This window comes from Oxyura jamaicensis, chromosome 1 (assembly GCF_011077185.1).
Source record: "Oxyura jamaicensis isolate SHBP4307 breed ruddy duck chromosome 1, BPBGC_Ojam_1.0, whole genome shotgun sequence".
Classification (NCBI taxonomy): domain Eukaryota; kingdom Metazoa; phylum Chordata; class Aves; order Anseriformes; family Anatidae; genus Oxyura; species Oxyura jamaicensis.
In genome coordinates, this window is record NC_048893.1 from 181078364 (window position 1) to 181101974 (window position 23611).

The following is a 23611-nucleotide window of genomic DNA, read 5'->3' on the forward strand; positions in this document are numbered from 1 at the left end:
TCCAGTGACAGTTCTGTGTCAGAAAGAGCAAGCTATGATGCAGCAAGCTATGATGCTATGCTTGCAGCTGTTGCCAACCTGTGTTTGTAAAAATTCTCTTTGGATGTCCGATGAATTGTGCAGGACAGGAAATTTTTGTCACAACTGCAGCTGAGGAGAGTCAAGCATAATAGGCACAGCAACACAGCTTCTGAAGGTGATGTCTCCACCCTCACCAGTGACTTTTAAAAATACTGAAGTTTATTTTCTTTCCACATTAGGACTGGAGGAAAAGACTCTTGTTTTTTATCTAATTTATTAAAATGTCTCTATTTCCTCCTTTGTGAGATGGCTGTTGTTCCCTCCTTGCAAGTGCACTTAGGCACTTGCAAGGGGTTCCTAGGAAAAGATGTGTTGTAGTGCTACACCTCCAAAAGGCTGAGTTCAACAGACCAGATAATTTCAATCCAAGCTAGCAAGCAGGAATAGATCTTTCTGTCCATCTGTGAAGGTAATAAACATAAGTAGAGAAGAATCTTATGACTAGTTATTACACAGGTCAGTGTAACCCAACTGCCATGGAAACAAAAAATAAGTCCAAGAGCATAGCACTGATAGCTGGAATCACAGAATCACAGGATGGATGTTTTGGGTTGGAAAGGACCTTAAAGTCCACCCAGTTCCAACCCCCTGCCATGGGAAGGGACACCTCCCACCAGACTAGGTTGCTCAATGCCCCATCCAGCCTGGGCTAGATCACCTCAAGGGATGGGGCATCCTCAGCTTCTCTGGGCAGCCTGTGCCAGTGCCACACCAACCTCAGAGTAAATAATTTTATCCTTATATCTAATCTAAATCTACCTTCTTTTAGTTTAAAGCCATTAATCCTTGTCCTATCACTCCACTCCCTGATAAAGAGTTCCTCTCCACTTAAGAAAAAGTGGGTCAATAGTTATTTAACGTTCATATATCCAGAGTCCCAAATTCCCTAAATAATTTTTGACTCCATCATGGAAGTACAGGCAATATTGTTTTTTTATATCAAGACCAAAGTTCAAATCTTGAAAGACGTGGAGGGCTTCAGTGGGTAGCTCAGATGTGCAACATTCAGCTCCTTCTCTAGTCTAAGGGGACACAGAGGTTTCCAGTTGCATCAGACACCATATGCTGGGACTGTGGTTCTCCACACTCCAGCTTCCTGCAAGGGTACACCGTCATCTCTTCAAAATACGCAGGCTCCTCTCCCTACCTAGTTATTGGGAATTAATGTTGCTATACTTCAGGGTTAATTTCCTGGACTAGATGAGCCTGTCTCAACATCTGGTTTTCCAAAAGCTCTGGCCTTTTCTGAGCAAGCACTGCTTTTGTCTCACAGATCCCATCCTTCTCTTCTAGGTTTTCCTTCCTGCTCTTCTTTTGAATATAACCACCTCCCTAGCAAAATAAATGCAGAAAGGCATGTACAGACCTAATGCTGCAGCTGCCTGTGGCTTTAGGAAGATGGAAGACATGTACCTCCACTACAAGAGGGTGAGGACTGGGCCAGTGGGATGTGCTGCAGGAACTGGGAGTCTGCAGGAAGGTTTCATCATGCTATGGTAATGTTAATACAGCATTGCAATGAGTCCCCAAATGGCTGATTAACTGTCAAATTATGATGCTGTGCCAGTTCATGATGGTATCTGGGAAAAATGAAGCAAGGCAAACTAATTAAAGTACTAACCTGGAGTTTCTCTACATGTCTTTGTTTTTATGCCCTCTTCTTTTTCTCATTTTTTCTCCTCCTATTCATTTCCTTCCTTGCCCTTCATTTTACCTCCTTATTATTTATAAAATTCCCTTTTATCATTTTCTTCCCGTATAACTTCTTTTATTTCTCCTTTTGTACCCAGCCCCTCTGTGCCCCGTGTTGCATTTCCCCTTCTGTTAATCAGTCCTTCCCCACATCCTGACATCTCATGGGAGCTGTCATTCAGAGGCTTTAAGGCCACTTGCACAGTTTTTCCTCTCTTGTACTTCTTTTTATTTGCTTCTTGGGTGTAGGGACTGTTAATTTGACTGGCAGAATGTTCTTGTTGTGCCTGGTGCTGGTGGAGGAAGAAAATACTTGCTGAAGCCCCTTTTAGGAATGTGCTGGCTGAAAAGGGGAAGACTAGTGTTTTGCTTCTCAAATCACAACTATCCCAAAAGAATCACAGATCATTTTTTGTAATGTTTGTTTATAAGGTGGGAATGATGGTGGTGAAGATGACACAGAGAAGAAGAATTAAGCAGGCTTTCAGAACGTATCATCATGAAAACATTCAATTAACTGAGGGGAGGAAATGTACTATTAGAAATAGTTTGTTCCTGGAGTTGTTGATTTGGATGTTTAGCTATTACAGACCAGCATTTTCGTCATTTGGTGACACTAATTACTGCCATGCTTGTTTCTGAAGAAGTCCAGTTCAGCCTAACAACTCTGTTTTTCTCTCTCCAGCTGGCAGCAGGAAGGACTGGTGCTAGGGCCTGTTATCAAGCCAGCTCCGTTTCTCCTTGTGATCCCAAGATCTCTTCCATCATGTAGCCCATGTACACTGGGAAGACCGCATGGTTGGAGGAGCTGAAGGGGTTGCACAGCCCTCAACAGGGCTTTTCTGGCCTCACTAGGTCAAGCTTGCCCAAAAGCACAGTCCCTGGTGACATGGTCCTGTGAGTGCCTCCACAGCTACCAGCCCTCAGTTGTGGTTCATACACCCCGCAAGTGGCCCTGCAGTGATGACACGCTTCTGGAAGACTTTCACAGAACCACACGATGGCTGAGGCTGGCAGGCCCCCATGGAGGCCCCTAATGCCACTCCTGCCCAAGCAGGGACACCCAGAGCAGGCTGCCCAGGACCACGTCCAGGTGGCTTTTGGAGATCCCCAAGGAGGAGACCCCACAGCCTCTCTGGGCAGCCTGTGCCAGGGCTCCATCACCCGCCCAGCACAGAAGTGCTGCCTGGTGCTCAGAGGGAGCCTCCTGGGTGCCCGGCTGTGCCCATGGCCTCCTGTCCTGGCACTGGGCACCACTGAGCAGAGCCTGGCTCTGTCCTCTCTGCACCCTCCCTTCAGGGATTTAGGGACATGGATGAGATCCCCCTGAGCCTCCTCTTCTCCAAGCTGAGCAGCCCCAGCTCTCCCAGCTGCGATGCTCCAGCCCCTTCACCATCTTGGTGACCCTCCTGTGGACTCTCTTCAGTGTGCCCAGGCCTCTCTGGTACTGCAGGGCCCCGAACAGGATCCAGCACTCCAGGTGCGGCCTCACCAGTGATGAGTAAAGGGGAAGGATCACCTCCCTCAACCTGCTGGCAATACTTTGCCTAATGCAGCCCAGGATACCATGAGCCTTCTTTGCCCTCCAGGCATATTGCTACCTCACGTACTTTTGACTTTCCCTGACAAAAATAAGCTTATTATCAATTAAGCTTATTCTGTCCTAGTAGGTTAAACCACAGACGTGCTGAGTTATATCATTGGATATTACCAAAAACATGGGATTATTTAAGAATTTTTTCCCCTCACAAACATTTCTTTTTTTAATTCACAGATAAGTTATAGGAATTCATAACACAGCTGAAGCCACCACACCAGGGGAGTGACATTGTGCTCTGGATGTAGGAGCCAGAGCCCCCTCCACCAGTTCTTACTGCTCTGTGCCTTTCTGCTTTGCTTTCCTGCCAGCTCCTAATGAATAGATTTTTTTTATTATTTATTTTTTTTGCATAAAGGTAGGGGTGAGTGTGCTCAAAAGAAAATATCTGCATTCCCCAGTTGCCTTTGTTATGCAAGTAAGCAAACAATACCAGTGCAAAATGCCACTGTGTGACATTTGCAGCACAGAGTACTCAATTCTGTGTTGGGCAGAAAATGTTTTTTCTTCTTGATGCACAGTTGAACTTCTGCATTCTTTTCTGGCTTTCTCTGTGACTACAGAAAGGTTGCTGGGGATGATAGAAAAGCTGGGAAGTCTCTGATGTGCAGACAAGCATGCATAAATCATATATTTGAACCTAAATCAATCCCTAAGAAATGATTTTCCCCCAGGCCGGATTGGTAAGCATCCCTATTTGCTTTTTGATTTTGTTTGCTTCTTGCGTCTGTAATGTGGGTTATAAGCAGCTTCCTAGGATTGTCTGCATGTTTTTACTTAGCAATCTTAGTAAGCTGTGCTCTCAAACATCACTCTGCTCTTCACCTCTGCTGCACTGTATTTTATGTTTTTCAGTCTATTGTGCTAAAAGTATTAAATGCAGTGTTGACAAGTATTTTGTGTTTTGGGGCTTGGTAAGCACAGGAAATGGGTGTCCACTGGACTTGTTTAAGCAGAAATGTCCATTGCATGACTGCTTGTGGTTACTGGGCATCAGCCTGACTGTTCTCTTTCTCCAGCCTCCACCTAACAGGGTTACTTTCTTCTAAGAACATCATAGAAAACTCATTTTAAGAGTGCATAGCTGGATTTTTAAATTTCAAAGAGTCCAGACCATTGCCCCGACTCTTGCAGCTACCATTTTAAAATAAAGGATGCTACGTCTTTCTTTTCTTCCTTTTTGGTGAGATATAATCACAGTCTTATAGCCTTTATGACATATATCTTGCTCCTGTTCCAGAGGAGAGACCAGTTTTACACAGAATGTTTTTTTGTTTGTTTGTTTGTTGTTTTTTTAGCATTTAAATATTTTTTGCTGTTCTTTTAAAAGGTGTCTTACTCTGTGCTCTTTCTCGCCAGGTGTTTTCAAATGCATCTTTTTTTCTTTTCCTGGTTATTAAGTGTCTAAAGCAGACAGCAATTTCCAGGCTATCCTTCTGCCTAAGTGAACTATGCTGAGTGCAAGTTCTGTTCTCCTCGTTCTTGTGATCTTATAACAGCACACAAGTTATTATTTCCTCTTGTCAAATGAAGCAATACCAAAGCTTTGAAATGATTTTGCAGTTTTCCCAAAGAACAATTTCTCTCTCTTCTCTTGCTTCCTTCTGTGTTTTCCTGTATACTTGATAGCACATCAGTTTCTTCTTGAAATGATCCCCAGTAGAGTACTTCAGCTATTTCAGCCAGGGTTTTCTTGAAAGTATTTTTTAAAAACTAGCTGCTACAGCAGAGTTTGGTTTTAATGAAGAACAATAAAAAAATCATTCTGCCTTGGAGAGCCAGTGTTGTATGAACTAATGTGTGTTGTAAACTCTGTGCCTGGGATATCCCCACAGAATTCACTTTCGGTGGCACTGTTTGCGCACACAAAATTAAGCACCTGTGTAAGTACTTGCAATGGCTTTAAATCTCACCAGAAGCTACAGATATTTCTAGTGCAGCACAAGAAAGACTAAACAAAGACAACTCAGAAATGCCTTTTATTATTATTATTATTATTACCTGTGTTTCTAAAATGGCTGTTACTCAATAACACGCAAAATGAACTGAACAGCAATGTTTTTCCAAATAATTTCTCTACCCCATTCCAATATTTTTCAGCACTTTGATATAGGCAGCATATTCAAGAAACTTGCAGTCTGGGCCATTTCACAGCTATACTGAGCAAGTGTCTCAATGACAGAAGAAACCAAAGGCCACTGGTTTTAATCCTAGAACAGCTTTTCAGATCTGTAAATTACATAACCAGAATGCCTCTAGCGTCAGTTTCTCGCTGTTACTTACCACAGGATTGAATTTGGGCTTAGTCTGCTCCAGTGTTTTTCTTTGTTGTAATTGCCAAAGAAAGTCACAAAGAAAGTATTTTGAGTCAAAAGGATTTTAACTTCTTATGAATTTGAAAGTAAGGACCGGACAAGGGCTGTATCAGCACTCAGAGTAATGGCCAACCTGGAGTGCAAACACCTTGGGTGATACTTCTGGCTCAGAAGTTATTCTTCATCAAGTTCTTTGCAGCGTGTGAGTGGAGGATGAGCAGCCTGTTTTGGTGGCCCAAATCCTCATATAATTCAATGGAAATTCTGGAATGGACAGCATAAATTAAACAAAGTTCACAGTCTCTACAGCTGTATCAATTGCACTGGAATCCTTGTGCTGTACAGACCTTCATGGTGAACTGAGCAATGACTTAGCATACAATAGGCTATTCACAACATCAAGGGGTTTCCCCATGGGCATTGTTAATACCAGGGCAGCATGGCAATCCAGAACATCTGCAAAAAAAATGATTATTTGAAAGTTTGAAAGATTTTTTTGTCAGCAGTAACACATGGTGTCAATGAGTTGTTCAATGGGAAGTCCATAAGCATGGATCTTGTAGTGCGTTGAATGAAGCAGAGGAGACATCACACCTCTTGGAGATTTTTTTTCAGACAAAAGCAGCCTCTGGTATTCATCATCATTTTCAATTGTTCTTTTTTAAGATGTGTCTGTAAATAAAGAACCTAGAAAGCTTGTTTTTCAAGGACAGATTGAAAAGGGGCAGAAGATTTCATGAAGCAAAAGTTAAGAGCTTCAAAAATACAACAATATAAGCAAGTTAATAAACACTGAGTAGTAAGTCATAAAATCCCATTCAGATATATATCACACACACAAAAAAAAAATACATTGTATAAAATCATAAAATAGATTACCTTTCTTCCTTTAAAAGCCTCAGCAATTTCTCTTTAATGACAGCATAGTATTTGGAGATACTATTTCCTAAATAAACAATGTCATCCTGCTTAAGTTATGGAAATGTATTTTGGCAACAAGTCTCAGGGCTGGTATTTCTCCCACCCCTTTCTCGAGGAGAGCTGCACTGACTTCTGTGAGTTAGCCCAGCCATTTTGGTGATAGAGAAGGAGGAAAACAGACTCACAAGGGACCGTGTTCTTAATGAATATGTTTTTTTTTTTTTTTCTTACTTCGGTGATGCACAGTACAAGGCATGGCCAAAGGTGCAGCAGGGCATTTCACAACAGCAATGGGGCAGCCTGATTGCTGTAATTGTTGAGTGGAGCTGTCTGTTATATTGCTAATGGCAGTCGAAGAATGTCTTCACTCTCTATCAAACAATACTTGTGGCAGAAGAGTTTGGACCCTGTGAATCAAATGAATAAATCAAAATGTCCAGACAGACTATCAAATTTGTCTTCTGCTTTGCTCCACAATTCATAGCTATATGAAGACAGTTTGACTTTTCCCAGTTCCCAGTAGGTGAATTAAACTAAATCACAGTTGCAGCTAAACTTATTAAGATGTCATTAGTGGATGCAAATGTCTGTGTATTTTAATGACAATTCTGGAATTTAAAATCTTGTTTAGCTTTTACAACATGTATTGTGTATAGCCAGTTTGAAGAGAGTATCATGACACTGTCCTGAGTGCTTTGGGGAACAACGTGCTCCAGTTTTCAATTCCCCATAAGTTTAAGATTGCCTACATTATAAGAGAGAAGCCTGTGTACCAGCTTCAGCAGCTGCCCCACACATGGATCCATGCTGGTTGCCCAGCTGAGATCTGTGCTTTAACTCATGATTTCTACATGTTTCGGCTGAGCTTCTAAGTAACATTTTTTTACATCTTTTTGGACCTGTAATCTTTTCCAGCAACACGTGTGTAGTCTTCCTTTTAATTTTTATCGTTCAGTTTAGCATGGGAATGTTGATGAAAGAGAAAAATGAAGACTGGGCTAATCACAGTAAAATTTTGGGTGTCATTCAAACTTTACCATATACTTTTCCCAGTTTATCAGTCAAAATGCTGCGCAATGCCAAAGCTTGGCAGATTTTGCCGTCTTTTCAGCTTGAACAAATAAATGCATACAATGGACCAACACATTTAATTTTTACTGATCTCATAGACTTTGGGCTTTTTTAACACTGTAATTTAATCTCAGGCTGGACTCTTGGGCTTTGACCTTCAGGGACTGTGGGTACTCTGTTGCTGTGTCCATGGTCAGAGACAGGTTATGGGTGAGACACAACTGCCAAGGGTTGTGCCACCCCACTGGAGAGGAGTCTACCTGCAGGCCTCTCCCCTGCCCTTCCATCCCTGCAAAGCAGGTGGTGGTATCAGTTTAGAGGGAATGGGTTTTGTACCTGCTGTTTGGTTCATACTGGAGCCTTTCCCTCCAGAAGTGGAAAACAGAAAAAGATCTGGAGATCTCTTTCAGAGAGTGCTGCAGGGTGATCCTCTTTCATCTTGTTCTCCTGGGGAAACTATCCAATCTTAGCCAACTTCTGGCACCGTTTCACAGCTGAGCACCCTTTCTCAGCTGGTACTGCAGTCAGGCATTGAAAGGACTGAGAGATCTGTAACAATTTTCTGAATATTGGTGCTGGGAGGTGGGATCAGCAGTTAATATTAGACAAGGATTTTGGACCAAACTTCTATCTGCAACTCAGCAGTGACTCATCTCCCTTTCAAAGAGCGTAACAGATCAATGGGGCTGGGAGGCTGCTTATGGGATGTAGGGTTTCAGAAGAGATGTCATGGGATGGCTGTAACCTAAATATAGGAATTTAAACAGCTGGAAGTCTCCAAAATAGCTATATATTTAAAAAAAAAAAAAAAAAGAAAAAAAAGAAAAAGAATTAGAGATAAAATCTGGGCTCTGACCCAAGCTTAATGTCTGATGCAAGCATAGCCATAAACAGGATGTAAACTGTGAAGGTGTAGGGTATTATGTTAGCCTGATGTATTTACCTCCCTGATCTTAATCTGAACTACAATTTTTATGATGCTAGTGAAATAGCAAGGTTTAAAAACTGATATTATACTTTAAAATGCACTGACTTTATGTAGAAAAGTCCAGATAATTCTGCAAACAAATTATCAAAATTTCCAATAAGATCCATTTTACTGCTGATGTTAAAATAGCTCTTATCTAAACATGTCTGCCTTTATTTCAGCACAAGGAGTATTTCAGTTTGGGGAGATGTAAATTTCTGTGTCCCAGGCTCCATTATGAAAAGGAAATTGTGTGGAGATACCAGAAAAAGAAACTTCCCTGTTGTCATGGTGACAGCAATTAGCAGCAGTTAAAACAGCAAACAATGGATTTAATGGTTTGGTCTAATAGTGGCTTAATTACTTAGTGTCCTGGTTTGTCTATCAGTATTTCATTACACAGGAATAATTCAGTGTTGTGCTCCCACTACATGATGCTTTCATGTAGCATTTTGAGTGTATTACAGGCAGAATTGCAGTAGCATCATTACCATAAATATTTTTGATTCTGTATGTGGTGGGAAGGCCAAGGTAAATGCTCTCTAGCAATCCCACTTGAACACCTCCTGTCACACAGCACAGAGCCTGCTAGACAGAAAGAAGCAGTCTGTGCTCATTGTACTGTAGTAGTAAAAAAGAAAAAAAAAATCTGAATTCCACTGCAATTGTATCTTTTCTAAAATGGGTGGAGAATTTCAAACTATTGAGGCCAGTCAAGTGCTTAATACATCATGGCTTATGTCAGGAGTACCTTTTATTTTGCATAGACACCAAACGTCCACCTTCTTTTCTCCTCCCAATTATTTTTTCAGGCTGTGGAAATGGCAAATTCCTTCATATCAGTGTTCAAGCCTGAAAGCTGGGTTGTGCCTCTTTCCTGCTGATGGAAGCAGCATGAAATGAAGGCCATGAAGTGATGGTAAACCACAGCTTGTGTCTGCCATGTCAAATCAAGTGCTTTCCTGTCCATCTCTCTGGTAAGTTCTGCATACTGTCAGGATCTATAATTCATACCTTTTAAAGGTTTTTAGGATGGTTTCTCAGTCTTTTCTAGGTTGTTTCATTTTTTTTTTTTTCCCAGTGATATTTTGGGTTGTGCAGACCAGAGAAATCCATACTAGCACAAGAAATGTATGTTATTGCAAACTCAGTGAAAAGCTGCAACATGGTTAAGATGGGTAAGTCACAGAAATACAAGCTGAGCTTCATTCTTATGAAAGTATAACTAAACTACAACGTGCAAAACAGGGAAGGAAAACCTTATTTATGCAACATCACATAGCAGATATGTTAAATGTTGTCTCTGTCAGGAGAACAATATAATAAAATTTGCTTAAGAACACTTGTGAAATTTCTGGAGCACATCCCAAATGCAGTATTAAATCCTTCTGCACCTTTCAAAACAGAGGATTTTACTCCCATGTTCCATGGTATGTCCACCAACACAATCATTTTTGTGCTTATGAGGAGGGGTGACCATGACACTGCTCAGGCTGGAAAGTAACCCAGCAAAAAGTAAGGTTGGTTTTAGCCAAATCATTTCCCCTTTGCTTCACTGCTGAAAGACCTGATTCAGCAAAAGCTGGAGATAATAAAGGAAAAGAACAAGGAAACAACAGACAAGAATAAGTGCTTATTTCAGAGGCTTAAAATGTTCATCAAACAATGTCAGATTTTATTTCTTTTAAGATTTTTCCTTTTTGTTTAGTTGCCCCTTTCAACCTAACTTAATGATGGAGTAACTACTTGTCTTTGCCACTTTTGAAGAAGACACTGAATGGTGGATCTAGCCTTTGCTATTTTTTTCTTTTAAGTTTTGAGATTTCTTTCTTGTTGTGAGTCTTGAAATTACTCAACCACTTTTCACAAGTTAGGTGTTAAGCTTATACTGATTAAAAGTAGGACAATACTGTATGTAAAACAAATTACAGTGCTCAGCAAACTTGATTTTCCTTTTTTCAGCTGAAGAAGTGTGAAGGTCTCTAAGCCTTCTTAAATCAAAGTGAAATGTTAATATCTCAAATCTCTTGAAGCTAGTGAGTAGCATTACACAGCCTCTTCTCCATGTCTTGGGTGACCTTTCTTTAAGCCCTGGAGGACTTTATTTTCAAGTCTAGGTTTATGTCGTATAATTTGACATTTGATGGAATTTTGAGATTTCGTTGTCGTCTCTGGTACATCACTCCACAGAGCTGTGAACCACACTCAGCTACACTGTCTGAAAATCTTCCAGTCATAAATTAAGAAATATGACCAATAGCTAATAGTCTGTAGATTTACGTATCTTTTCCCCAGATGGAGTAATAAGCAGCATGTACCCAAATGATATTTGACATTTCCTGGAAATCCCAGGTAAGGATGTGAAGGACAAGCCTCCTCTGTTGAAAAGGGTACATAGCAGTGTTCAGAAGCTGTCTGACTCAAATGACAGCTTCTGAACAGACTCGAGAAGAGCAGAGTAACTGGGCTGAGTTTCTCACTCGAGTTGTGGATGGACTACAGATCTCCCCACCCACAGCAAGCTGAAAGCCCTGTTTGCATGGCTGCTGTGCAAGGTGAGGAAGCCAGAAAGACATTTAGACTACAGGTGGAAATATATGGTTGTGTAATGTAGCCCTTTCATTAAAATATGATATAGCTGCAAATTACAAAGTTATTTCTGCTACTCACAGCCTCCATCATCACAGATCATGCATGAACCATGTTTCCTTATTGATCATGCATGATCATGACTCCTTATTATTGCTGAAAAATAGAGCTCAGATGCATTATAAAGCTTCAAAAATTTTTTTGAATTATTATATCTATCAGCATAGATATACCTTTTATATATAACAGTATGTATATATATATATAAAAGTATATATGGATAAATAGTTTAGTTAAGCATGTGTTTCCTTAATGTTCAGGAGATTGTCCAGGGAGGCAAGAAATTTCTGTAGGGTTTCCAAAGTCAGGTCTGTGGTAGAAAATATTTGCAGAACAGCAGTGTCAAACCTAGCTTAATGATTTTTCCTTTTACTCAGCACCTATTGCATATGGATATATAAAGAAGCAATTTTGCCAGTTCCACAAATTGAATAGCCTATTTTGACAAGAAACAAATCAAGACATGATGAATCAGCAAAATTTTAAAATGGCCTGCTTTCAAATGCTTTACTTCTTGCTCAAGGAGACAAATTTGCTCTGTGAGTATGCAATTCTTTCTACAATGTTTTCACTGCCTTAAGAAATAAATCATATTCATTTTCTCAGTGTATTCATAGCATAATCTTATTCGAGATTTAATATCACCAAACAACAGAAATCAGCCACTTTGCCATTTACTGCTGGCTTTGTTAGTGTTAGCACAATGAAGCCATTCCTGTATTAATGAAATAAGTAGGATTTCTGCCACTTAGAATAGCAGAAAGAGGACTGGCTCTCATGTTTTCCCTTTGGCTAGGGAACTGCTCCAAATCATAATGCAGTACTGATTTTTTAGCATAATTTTATCTTTGTCAAAGTGGCTTTCTCCTTTACGTGAAAAGCTCATTTTCTGTGCTAATAAAATATTGGATATCTATATTATATATGCTGAATTTTGGAACTCTGATATGGACAAGGGCTAAAAAAAAAAAAAATTCTATTAATTTAGGTAAGCGATTTCTTTCTTCCAAAAGCAAGGGTGAAGATATCACATTTTCAGCTCTTACTAGGATTCAGATACTCAATTCAGTAAAGTTATTTTGTATCACTGAAACATCTGATCATACTCTTCATGCCAGTGGGGGGAAAAAAAAAAAAAAAAAAAAAAAAAAGGTTTCCAGAGTGCAGAGCATCAAATGGCTTTCTTTGGTGTTAATACCAACATGTGAAAATTAACTTCATTTTAATCTGTGATCTTTTAGTCATGTAGTAATTTAACAGAGAAAGCAACAGGAACCTAAGGGAGGTAAACCTGTCTGGTCCTCTAATTTACACTGTCTGAGAATGTGGCCTGTGTAATTACAAAGAGTATAGGTCTAAAAATTTACAAGGTGGAAGAGTCTCTTGGGGAAAAAAAAAAAAAGTCCAAATAAAAGGATCAGGAATGTTTCCTTACTATTTAAGTTCTGTCTTTGTGGTAAAAATCAATGAGACACTGAGCAAGAGGAAATCAAGTGTTACTAGGAGAAGCAGGATCATATTAGTGTAGTTATATTGCACTCTGGGGCCAATTAATATGAGCACAGCATTGCAATGCCATGACTGCATTGTTTCCTGTGAAGAAACCCCATATTTCTGCATAACATTGGTTATTTATGCGTAGCATTGAGTTCTGTTATACAGGCATGTCATTGCTACCCACCAGCTCTCCAAAAAATCTGTTTTTTTCTAAGGAACAATTGGGAATACATTTGAACAGTGGTTTTAACATTTTCCAACCAAAAGGCAATGTGAGCAGAAAGTGGTATTCCTTAATAAAAGCGATACTAAAGGCATGACAAACAATTCATCCCAGTGTAAAGCAGGCTATAACAAGGTGTGCCATGACAGCATCAGGAACTCTTTAATGCCAGTGAAATTTGGAAAAAAAAATATATATATATATATATTACTATCAATAATTGATTTGGATGGTGCAAAGAACAAAAGAAAGGATGACTATAGCATAACATGAATTACAACTAAGAAAAGGTTTTATAAATGCATACAAAGCAAGAGGAGAATAAAAAGGGAAAACAAGCAAATAACATATGACAGAAGAAGCTGGTGGTGCCAATGCATTTTTCTTTGGTTTTTACAAAAAGTTATTTGTGGTCATCAACTATTCAGCAGAGTTTTAATCAGGGGACAGGAATTTTGACTGCAAAAAGGATATACTGGCTAAAATAATATTTAAATTAATGAGTTTCTACAAATTGTCCAGAAATCATGACTTTTATCTTAAGCCAATCAGAATGGCAGATTATCTTTAATATCTGCAGCAAGTGAGGAAAGGCAAACATAATACTTGTTTCCAAAAGAGAGAGTCAGGACATCAAGAGAAAGCCAACTTAATTTAGATTTATGCAGGGATACTAGAATAAATAATTTAAATAATCTAATTTAAATAGAATAAATAATTTAAACCTACAGAATGATAATATAATGGGAAACAGCCAACATGCATTTGTCAGGAACAAGCCGATCTGTTTTCCGCCCTTAGCAGGGTAATCATCTCAATAGGAAGGGTGACAGGAGGAGGCATGATTTATCTTGACTCTCATGTTGTTGTAAGTAAAATAAGGAAATAGAGTTCAGAATTTGGGAGCACATAAGACTGAAAAATACTTTTCAGAATAGATCTGATTTTCACTGCCCACTCAGAACACATTTCAGATGGGTTCCTCTTAGGATCCACCCTACCTGTTTCTATGCAAAATTTTGATTAATAATTTTGATAGCAGGCTAGACAGCATACTGAAGAATTTGTGAGTTGTTCCTATGTAGTGACAGAATTGCTTTGAAAGATGGGATTTTAGATGCAAATGATGGAGAAGTTGTCTGAATTCAACAAGAAGAGGTATGGAAACCATCAAGAAGGACGTAACATGCATGGGAAGGAAACATTAAATGTACAAAGTGAGAAAAAATGGTCAGGCCAGATGGGTCACAATGCAAATAGATGTGGGTAGTGTCGTGCTGTTACAGAAACAGGCAAATACCATTCTGAGGCTTTGTGGAAGAGTGAGCTACCTTCCTGCACTCGGTACTTTTTAGATCCAAGGTGGAATATGGTATCTGCTTTTGGGGACCGTGCTTTAAAAAGTTTGCAGTTAATATGGAGACATTTTCAATAACCAAAATTTAGGAATTCTGAATTATTAGAAGAAGCTAAAGGAATTGAATTTGCTTAGTCAAGAAAAGAAGAAGAAGAAATAAATAGTCTGCAATTGCATTAGTGATTTTTACTGATATATATATATATATATTTCTTTTTCTTTGTATAGGAAGCAAAAGAAATAATAATCATAACCTTCAGCAAAGGTTGTTTACTTCAGATATTAGAAAGCTTATAAGGACAGCTTAGACTACTCTGGGTCATATTTGGGCCAAGTATTTAATTATGGCTTGGAGCCAGGAATTGAACTACCTCTATTTTTCTACATCTTCTTGAATGTAAAACCCAGCTGGTCTTTTTGATAAAAATCCATTGCCTCTCCTATATCTAGCTGCTGACTAATGTTGACACAGCTCCTCTCCCAGTGGCTAACTCTCCTCCCTTCCAAAAGTCAGAGGTGCAAAACACTAATGAAGCCTGAAGAACAGAAGAGGGCTCAGAGGCAGAGCAGAAATGCCACCCATAGTGGGATTTTCTGGTTTTGATGAGGAGACCCACAGAGCACCTTTCCTCCTTTTGAGACATCTGCCAGCCCTGATTTCAGCTTTGGTCTCATCACCGTTAGTGATTTATTTAATGTGAATAGTACAGGTATTTCTAATCCCGTAATGGCAATTTCTTACAGATGCAGAAAAGCGCCATAGAGCCTGTGGCTGATATTTGTGGGCTTATCTGTAATTCATGCAGCTTCTCTCACCGGGCTTGTCAGCTACAGCATTGTGCATGACTGCAAGTCTCACCAACTGCAAGGAGCTTGATTTTTATCTCACTTAATTAAATCAGAAGTTTTGTGTCCCTGGCATTGAAATTTTCATGCAAGTTATAATTGATTTATCAAAAATATCCCAAGCTTACTTCCAGTGGATGATAGATAGTTACATCAGGATGGGTTCGGGTCAGAAAACTTGACCCTCTTTTTTTAAAAAAAAAAAAATATATATATATATATATATATATGCACATTGCAACTAAAAAAACTCTGCCCCTTATGGTCCCCTCTATTTCTCAGAGCTACTGCAGCGCAGAACTGGTGCAAACTCTAAATCTAGCCTTATATTATATTTTGTTTAATTTTCACAGGACTACCCAGCAGCTGCTCAGCATTTTTAAATGCAGTCATTCTTTTGGACCACAATAAGCTATCCACGGTCTTATTACCATGGTCATGTTGACAGTATCTCTGATTTCAGTCTCAGCTACATGTTTTTAACAATGCGTACCTGGTTACAAGGGCATGGTTTTGGAAGGAGGAATTGCTCTCTGGGCTGAGCAGCTTCCATGGGATTGATTTTGAAGGTCTATCTGTGCACGACCACAGGCTGCTGAGCACAAGGCTTTCGGTGTAAAACACAAAAAGATTGTTTTCTTGATAAGACATGAAGATCCAGACTGGATGTGGAACAGTGTTCAGGCACTGAGCCAGGTGCACTTGCATGGTGCCAAGGCCTCTGTTGGGGTTACTATCTGACAGACCATTACCTAGCAAGTATTTTTTTCAGATGTACCCAAATTAGATTAAATTAGATTTTTTTTTTTCTTTTTCCAGGGCAGCTGAGTCCCAGAGCATTCCCTCAGAAAGCAAGAGAGCTCAGTTCTTTTCCTTCCTAAGCCATAAGGGTACCAAATCCGTATTTCCAATGCTCATGTATGTGCCCCAGACCCTAAACACCCAGCTGTGTTGCATGGAGAAAACCTCCACCATCCCATGCAACCTGCAGCCAAAAGCCCAAAGGAGGGGGAAGAGGAGCCTGATCCTGCAGCCCCATGTACAGGAGCACACCCAGGAGGGAATAAAAGGCAATGTTATTCTCTGTCTTTAGAGGTTTATAAACCTCTCCTGATGTTTTTAGCTACAGGTGTCCCCACTTTTTTGTTGCTGTGACAAGCATTTCGGCTTCCCAGACTTATCTTTAATACACACACAGACCTAATCCCATTGAAACCGGTGGAGCTACTCAGATGCTTAAAATTAAGCATATAATTATATTCTTGAATCAAGGCTTTAATAAGTTAATTAAATTTCATAATTATCATGATTTTTATAAAGGCAGCATCCTCATTTGCTAAAGTTAACCATTAAATTAAAGAAGAAGCAAGTTTCACAATCTAAGTAATTAATGAGTTACGTTTTTAATATGAAAAAAATGTAATGGAAAAACTGTTTGAAGTTTACTCAGCAATTCTTTTTATTAATTCTTTCTTATATAGCATTTTTCCTCCCCTTTTTATTTTTGATACCACCATAATAAGGAGAACAAAGTCAAATTTAACTGAGAATCATGCCTTCTATATATGTTCCAATTGTTCCTATTACTAGCACTGACAGAGATGAAGTGACGTCTGAGGAGCACACACAGTATATACAAAAGAGCCTTGGAGATAAAGATTCTGTGATCCTTAAATACTTTCCAAATGTCTCTAAAGGGATTTAACTTCAGTGAAGAAATTTGACTGAGGAAAGCAATTTCTGATTACACAGATTTCTTTGCCATTTAACAGGGTTTGAACTGAATCACTGACCTAAAATATTAATTTTGAAAATAGCTTCTTAAAAAAAAAAAAAAATCAGGCAAAGTTGTTGATGCTTTCAGTTTTGTTCTCTGAAGACAGATGAATGACATAAAAATATATCTTACATTGTCTGCTTGTTCTAAATAATCCCTTTTAGTAGGATTAGTCACAGTATTAAATTAAGAGAAGGAGCAATTAATTATATTCTTATGAAATCAAGAAGAGAAGAATCTTTGAAATGTTCTCCCTCCCTCCTCACTCCCTCCATTTGAGATCTAAATTGTATTATGTATTTTTCAGTTATGGAAAATCTTCCAGTTTTCAATTTAAACAGAAGTGGTGGGAATGAGGAATACACAGCACAATATTAACTTGGATTGTCTTTCAAGAACACTGGGGGAATGCATGGCCAAAACGAAAAGGAAGGCTTAATTTGTAACAAGTGCTGATCCACAGAGCCTTGCTGCTGCAAAGAGTTGTCTTGGAGGTTTGGACAAGCACCTGGCTGAGGTCTAACACACACATCCATAGCCAAGCTGATCAGCAGGTCCTGCTGGAACAAATCTGCAGGCAGAAAGCCACAATGACAAGAGCCTTGAAGCACACTGCTGAGAAGCTGCGCATCACTGTCCCACAATGTATATTTTCTGTAAATCTCTCCCTGTAGATGTGACTTTTCTTATTACTTTCCATCCTCCTTTTTTTTTCACCCTCATGGACACTTAATTCACCTGAAAGCAAATATTTTTGTGCTTAGATTTTTTTCTTGTGACTTGTTCAGATGTTTTAAAAGGTTGAATGTGGTCCTACTCGTCCCATCATCCATGGCGTGGTGTTGGTTAGCATGACCATGACATAATGTCCACAAAACCTTTTTTTGGTAGTGAATTTAAAGTTTTTTTCCTAGCTTCACTGATAACAGTATATAAGGGTTGCACAGGAGCTGAAAAGATCTGAATAGTCTTCCGTGGAAAAAAAGCAGGAGGATAAACTTCTAGAAGAAACGATTGTGGGTAGGCAGCTAAAAAGAAAGCAGTACAATAATAAGGGTGTATTTTTTGTTTGTCTGTGACAAACTTGGTGAAAATGGTCACAGAATATTTAAGAGAGTTTGCAAGGCTGTGAGGGCAGAAAACACAATATTGGGAAATTGCATTTGTCCATATGTAGGCTGGGTAAATGACACACATGGGCATGAAGCCTCTTGGAAAGATTAATCTGAGAGCCCACAAAAGGGAAACAACTCTTATTAGTCTGAAACAGTCCATCATACCCACATCAATAAGTAATTGTACAAGAACCACATTCTCTCACTGACTGCAATGTGGCCATAATCAAGCCTCATGCGAGGAACAAAAATGTTTTAGAAAATCCACTGTATAAGACTTTACTACCAAAAAAGGAAGAAGCTGTTTAAGAAAATGGAAAAGAAAAGCCAACAGGGTAAAATGCTAACAGACGAGTTTGGAAAGTGCTGAAAGACTCAGTGCTGAGTGCTTAATATGTGTGTGGCACCTCTTAAAAGGATGCTCTTTAATGCTGTTCAAATTCCTGTGTCATTTATGACTACAAACAAAATGAATAGGCTGGTAATAAATTTGCTAATGGCATGGAGTTATGAAGGTTTTCTGACTGCAAAGAGGCACAGAAAAGTCTCATGTGAAACTATGACAAAAATGCAGAAAAGTACAAGATAAATGCTAAGTAACATCCACAGAAAAAAATAACCAAGTATACAGCCACAGGGGTACCCTCTATTGCTGGTCAGGGAAGAGTATTGAAGTTATTTTCAGTCATCTGAAAATATTAGCTCCATGTTCAAACCTAGTCAAAATGAGTATTCAAGTACTAAGAACAAAAAAGAAAACAATCCCAAAGAGGAATGACAGAAGATAAATATCTGGTGCACCCATATCTTTAATACTGCTTGAAATTCGGGTTTTCTCTGTGTCTGGAAGGATATAAATGAACTGGTAATGGTCCTTATAAATATCGGAGGTGTAAACCATTTATTTATGAGGATAGGTTAATGGGCTAGTGCTCTTCACCTACGAAAAAAGAGTATCATCATCACAAATTATCATAACAAAAGTTACATAGATTACACTGCTCCTGAGGGAGAGGAGATAGTGTCCTGGAACCCACAAATGATATGAAATAAGTGAATAGAGAGTAAATTTCTGTGGTTTCTTACAACAGGAAAAGACGTGTGGGAACTTTTTTTTTTTCTGATTTTTCATTTTTAATCATTAAATTGCAGATTCCTTTGATGTGTGAATTTGCATAATCAGATGTACAAGCGAATACATGTTTACGTGGAGGATGGATACATCACTGGCTATTAGATGAAAGGTCCGGCCTGTGGAATCTCTTAAGCTACTGACTGCATGAAGACAGGAGAGAAGATCACTATTTTTTGCTTGTTTCTTTTCCAGATAAAAGTTGCTATCTGCTGCCGCAGCCCCGCACTAAAGGGATGTTTAATCTGACTAAAGATGAGTTTCTTTTGCCCTAATATTTCCACCACCTGCAACCTTCTTTATTTATTGTGATTTAGAACAGAACTAATTTCATTTAAAGTACCGTCCATTTTGACAAATACTACTTCAAGCATATGGCCCTTTGTTTTATAATGCTTGGATGGTGGGAAACCACCTTAAAATATGTTGAACAGCGGGTGAAAGATTGTTCTAGGGGTGCAGTGCTGAAGTATCAGCCCCAGTGCCCTCTACCTGTCAGTGCGAGCTGCAGGAGAAGCAAATCGGAACCATTTCAAGTAGGAGGGTGGGATGAAGGTTCCTGGGGTGAAATCAGGTCCTCAGGGAGTGTTTGTGCCTCCCTGGCAGCTCCATCTCTGAAACAGCACCTTTATCACACATTAGAGATGATGCAGTTTAAAGGTAGTTTCAACATACAATAAATTTAATGTAAAGGAAAAATAAATAAATAAATAAACGCTTTTTTATAAGCCGCCTTCTTTAGTTGAATGCATCTGCATGGCTATCAGGTAGCCTGACGGGAAGTCACATGAAGTAGTTCATGTGATGATCTGTGATTTCTGTATAGCACAATGCTGCCCCATGTAGATGTTCTGTTTCTGTGGGTTGTGCATTTTAAATGTAATAAATCATCCGTAGCTTTTAAAATGATCTGACAAATTTACCTTGACAACACCAAAATTTTGCTCAGCATGAGATTTTATTAATAAACTGTAATTTCTTAAATGACACTTGATGCCTTTTTAATTAAAAAGGCCATGATGTTTCAATGTCAAAGTCTTGACTACTGCTACAAGACCTGAGGTTTTGGAATTGATTTCAGTTCATCTCGTCTCAAACAAGTGAAACCTCCAGGCATAGCAGTTGAATAACTAAATGTTAAAAGGCCCTATTCCTTTAGAGCTTGCCTTTTGATCCTCACATTGCTGCCGAGGCTCTGAATGCATCATTCATTGCAGGCAGAGTGTTTTCCTATCTCAGCTGGATTTCACGCTGTTATTCTTTTAATTGTAAAGAGTCTCTTTTTCTGAGGCAAAATGGATCTGATGGTGAAAGGCCGCCCTGACAGGCACAGATAGGTTGCCTGTATAGAGCTTCGGCTGGAATTTTCTATACTTACCTTTCTAGAAAGAGTTGAAAGCTTGTACCTTTTTTTCCCCCTTGAAAGAATGGTTATTTTTTCCGTGGAAGCCAACACTTCTACAGTTGAACAAAAAAGCTAGTTTATTATCGTAACCTGAAGTGGTTCAGGTAGGAATACCTGCCCAAACTAGTACAGGCACTTTCACTGAGGAAAATAAAAGCTTGGATAAATATAACTAATTCTACTCCTTTTCATTCTCAGCATCTTTAACCTTTACCCTTTACTTTCCAGGACTATTCCAGGATTGTTTCATATTCTTATTTCTCATGGAACATCATTCATCGGACATAGCTGAGACTTTGATGAAGTTCCTATCATGCACCAAGACCTGCTTAACCTCAACATCTGTTGTGAGCTGCTCCCCAACTATGTCGTTTGAGAACAGGGAGCAACCTGCAGAGCTGCCCTTCGGCAAATTCCTGATAAATCCTAAGACCAACTGCCTTTTTAGGGACAAAATATTTTATCAAAATTAGAGTCAACTCTAAACTCATTTCTTCTTCCAGCAATGTTGTGCTGCTTGGGTTTCACCACTGTAACTACCATGCAATTTCCATGTCATTCGTGTCCTGTGTGCAGTTATCCAGCAAGAGTGGGGTTACCTAATTATTTGTTTGTATGAAAAATACTTGATAATGTCAGAAACACACAACCGTTAACTGGCCAAGTGTCTTTCACCTGTATGTTCATGATTTAAATGTTTCCAAGGCTGGCAGTGACCATCCATTTTTCCTGCTTTGCTTCTGATGGCTGTCAGTAAAGAAGAAGTGGACAGGCAGTTTTAACTAAGTCCTTTTGAGAACTTTGTTAACTTTTGAGGCCATGCATGGCCTCAGTACATGGCATCCTGATCTGAAGTGATTCTTTCAGTCTACAAATGAGTATTAAACAAGGGTAAGAAAGGGCCACGTTGCCTTGCCATTGAGGGGGTGGTGAATTTTATTGAGAAAATGTGGCTGTTGCCTTCTTTATTGCTGATCTGAATGATGTTGCTTGTTTCAATGTGCTGAAATGAGTTTCTAAATTCTACCATGTTTTTAAAATACGTCAGTGTGCTATGAATGAACTCTTGTCATTGATTAGAGATGGTACAATAGAAAATAAATGATGTACTCCTGTGGTGCAAACCACCAGTTGCCAGTGTGCTAGAGCCAGTCCCTGGCCTTATACTCTGTATTCATTAGTGTCCTGAGGGATACTTGTTCACCTTATCTTTTCTGTTCTAGTGATTCTCCATTTTTCAACAGAAGAGAACTGCACGCAAGCCATAAAGGAGATGGCTCACATCTTGAGAATAGAGGCCAGATAATGATGTATGTGTGGGCAGTGGAGCAAAAGCAGAGATTTGAAAAGCAGGATGTCTTTGTTCTTTGGAGTCCTTCACCTCCTTCCTGCTCCTGAGGTGATCCTTGTGCAAGAGGAATACAAAAATCAGTTCTTCAGGACTTCTTCAGAAAGCTGGCTTTGAACCAGCCCTGCTTTAAGTTGGATTTAGATGGGACTTTAGAATTACTCAAGATTACTTGATTCAGTATTAAATTTGGTTGATCAGTGGCACCAAAACCAGATCATTAGATACTGCAATTATATGTTTCAGTTGAGTTTACCAAACAGGAACGAGAAAGTTGAAAAAACCTTTGTGTGGCTTTCTGAAACACATTTCCAACTTTTTTTTCTACATTGCAAACAAAATTCTGAAAATACAGCAGCTTTTGAAATGGCTGTTAAACCTGTGCTGCCCACAACATGTTGCTTCAAGGCTTTCAGAGGTTGCTATTGAGAAGTAGGGCAAGCAACTACACACCTCCCTGTGGCTGCAGATACTATTCATGATTGCAGCAGAGAGGTGACCTGATTTCATATCAGAAAGAATTACCTGACCTGATTTCATATCAGGAAGCATTAGTTGTCAGACAACAACTTAAAATAGATCATCACCCAAAACAAGGAGCTTACTGCAAACCTCAGGACAAAAGCAGGGTAGGCTGCTCACTGCACACAAAGGTCAATGAATGCACCCTGGCCACACAGAGCAGACAGCAGCAGCGTCCTAATGGGGTCTGGCTAAGGTATTACCACATTTTTAAAGACAGGAGTTTGGCTGAGCTGATAGAACATTACGATCCCGAGCTACCTATTCTTCATTCATACTTTGACCATGCAAATCTGTGTGTGATTGCACAAAAGAATGAAGTGTGGAGGATCTGGGGAAATATCGCTACTGAAATGCACAATGAACACTTCAGGGCTTTCTTCCTTTTGAAAGATCAGCGCCTTTGAAAATCCTTCCTAAAGCTTTTTATAGCCTTGGGATTGTTTAGGGAGAGAGGGGAAAGTACGAGGAGCAGACTGCTTTGAAACTCTCCGGTTCTGTAACTTTCTCTTCTTTGATTTTGTTCTTAAAATACATTTCTATTGAAATATTTTTTCTAGTGTTATTACTTCAGACTGAGCACATTTTAGCACACAAATACCTTTTAATAAACAGCTGCCAGCTGTGTTTTGCTGATTTAAAACAGGTAAAATACAGTTGGAAGTGGGTTGTTGGATTATTTTTTTGTGTGCATTAAAAGCCATTGTTACTCATTTATAACTATGTCATCATTCATGTCAACTTGTTCTTTTAAAATTTATTGTACTCTGTCACTTGATGTAACGTAACATGGAAAGCAATTGAAAGATGCACTGTTTTATTGCAGCTTGCTTTGTCACCTTCTATGAAACTTCTGGATATACAAGATCGACAGTCTTTTACAAGAATTACTGGGTGTACAGGGCCCTCATGGCAGGGACAGTAATTCTCAACACTGCCATAGTCTAGAGGTCTTTTTCATTGCCTTGTAATAGTAACAGACAACAAAGGAGAGAGACATTTGCTTCTATATATGCCATATATGAAACCCCCCAAAAACAGATTTAAAAGTGAGCTCAACATGCATGTTTGAACATCAATTGCTTTCTCCCTGGCA

At 39.2% G+C, this 23611-nt stretch overlaps 1 long non-coding RNA gene across 2 annotated transcripts; it reads left to right on the plus strand.

Annotated features, from left to right (window-relative positions):
- The first annotated feature begins 3828 nt into the window (after window positions 1-3828).
- LOC118165990 lies at window positions 3829-23340 on the plus strand. Of its 2 annotated transcripts, XR_004750306.1 has the most exons (5): window positions 3829-4053; window positions 9457-9621; window positions 11671-11832; window positions 19261-19352; window positions 19436-23340. It is a non-coding gene; the product is annotated as an uncharacterized LOC118165990 (long non-coding RNA). The 2 variants fall into 2 exon arrangements; XR_004750309.1 differs by lacking the exon at window positions 19261-19352.
- Window positions 23341-23611: the final 271 nt, after the last annotated feature.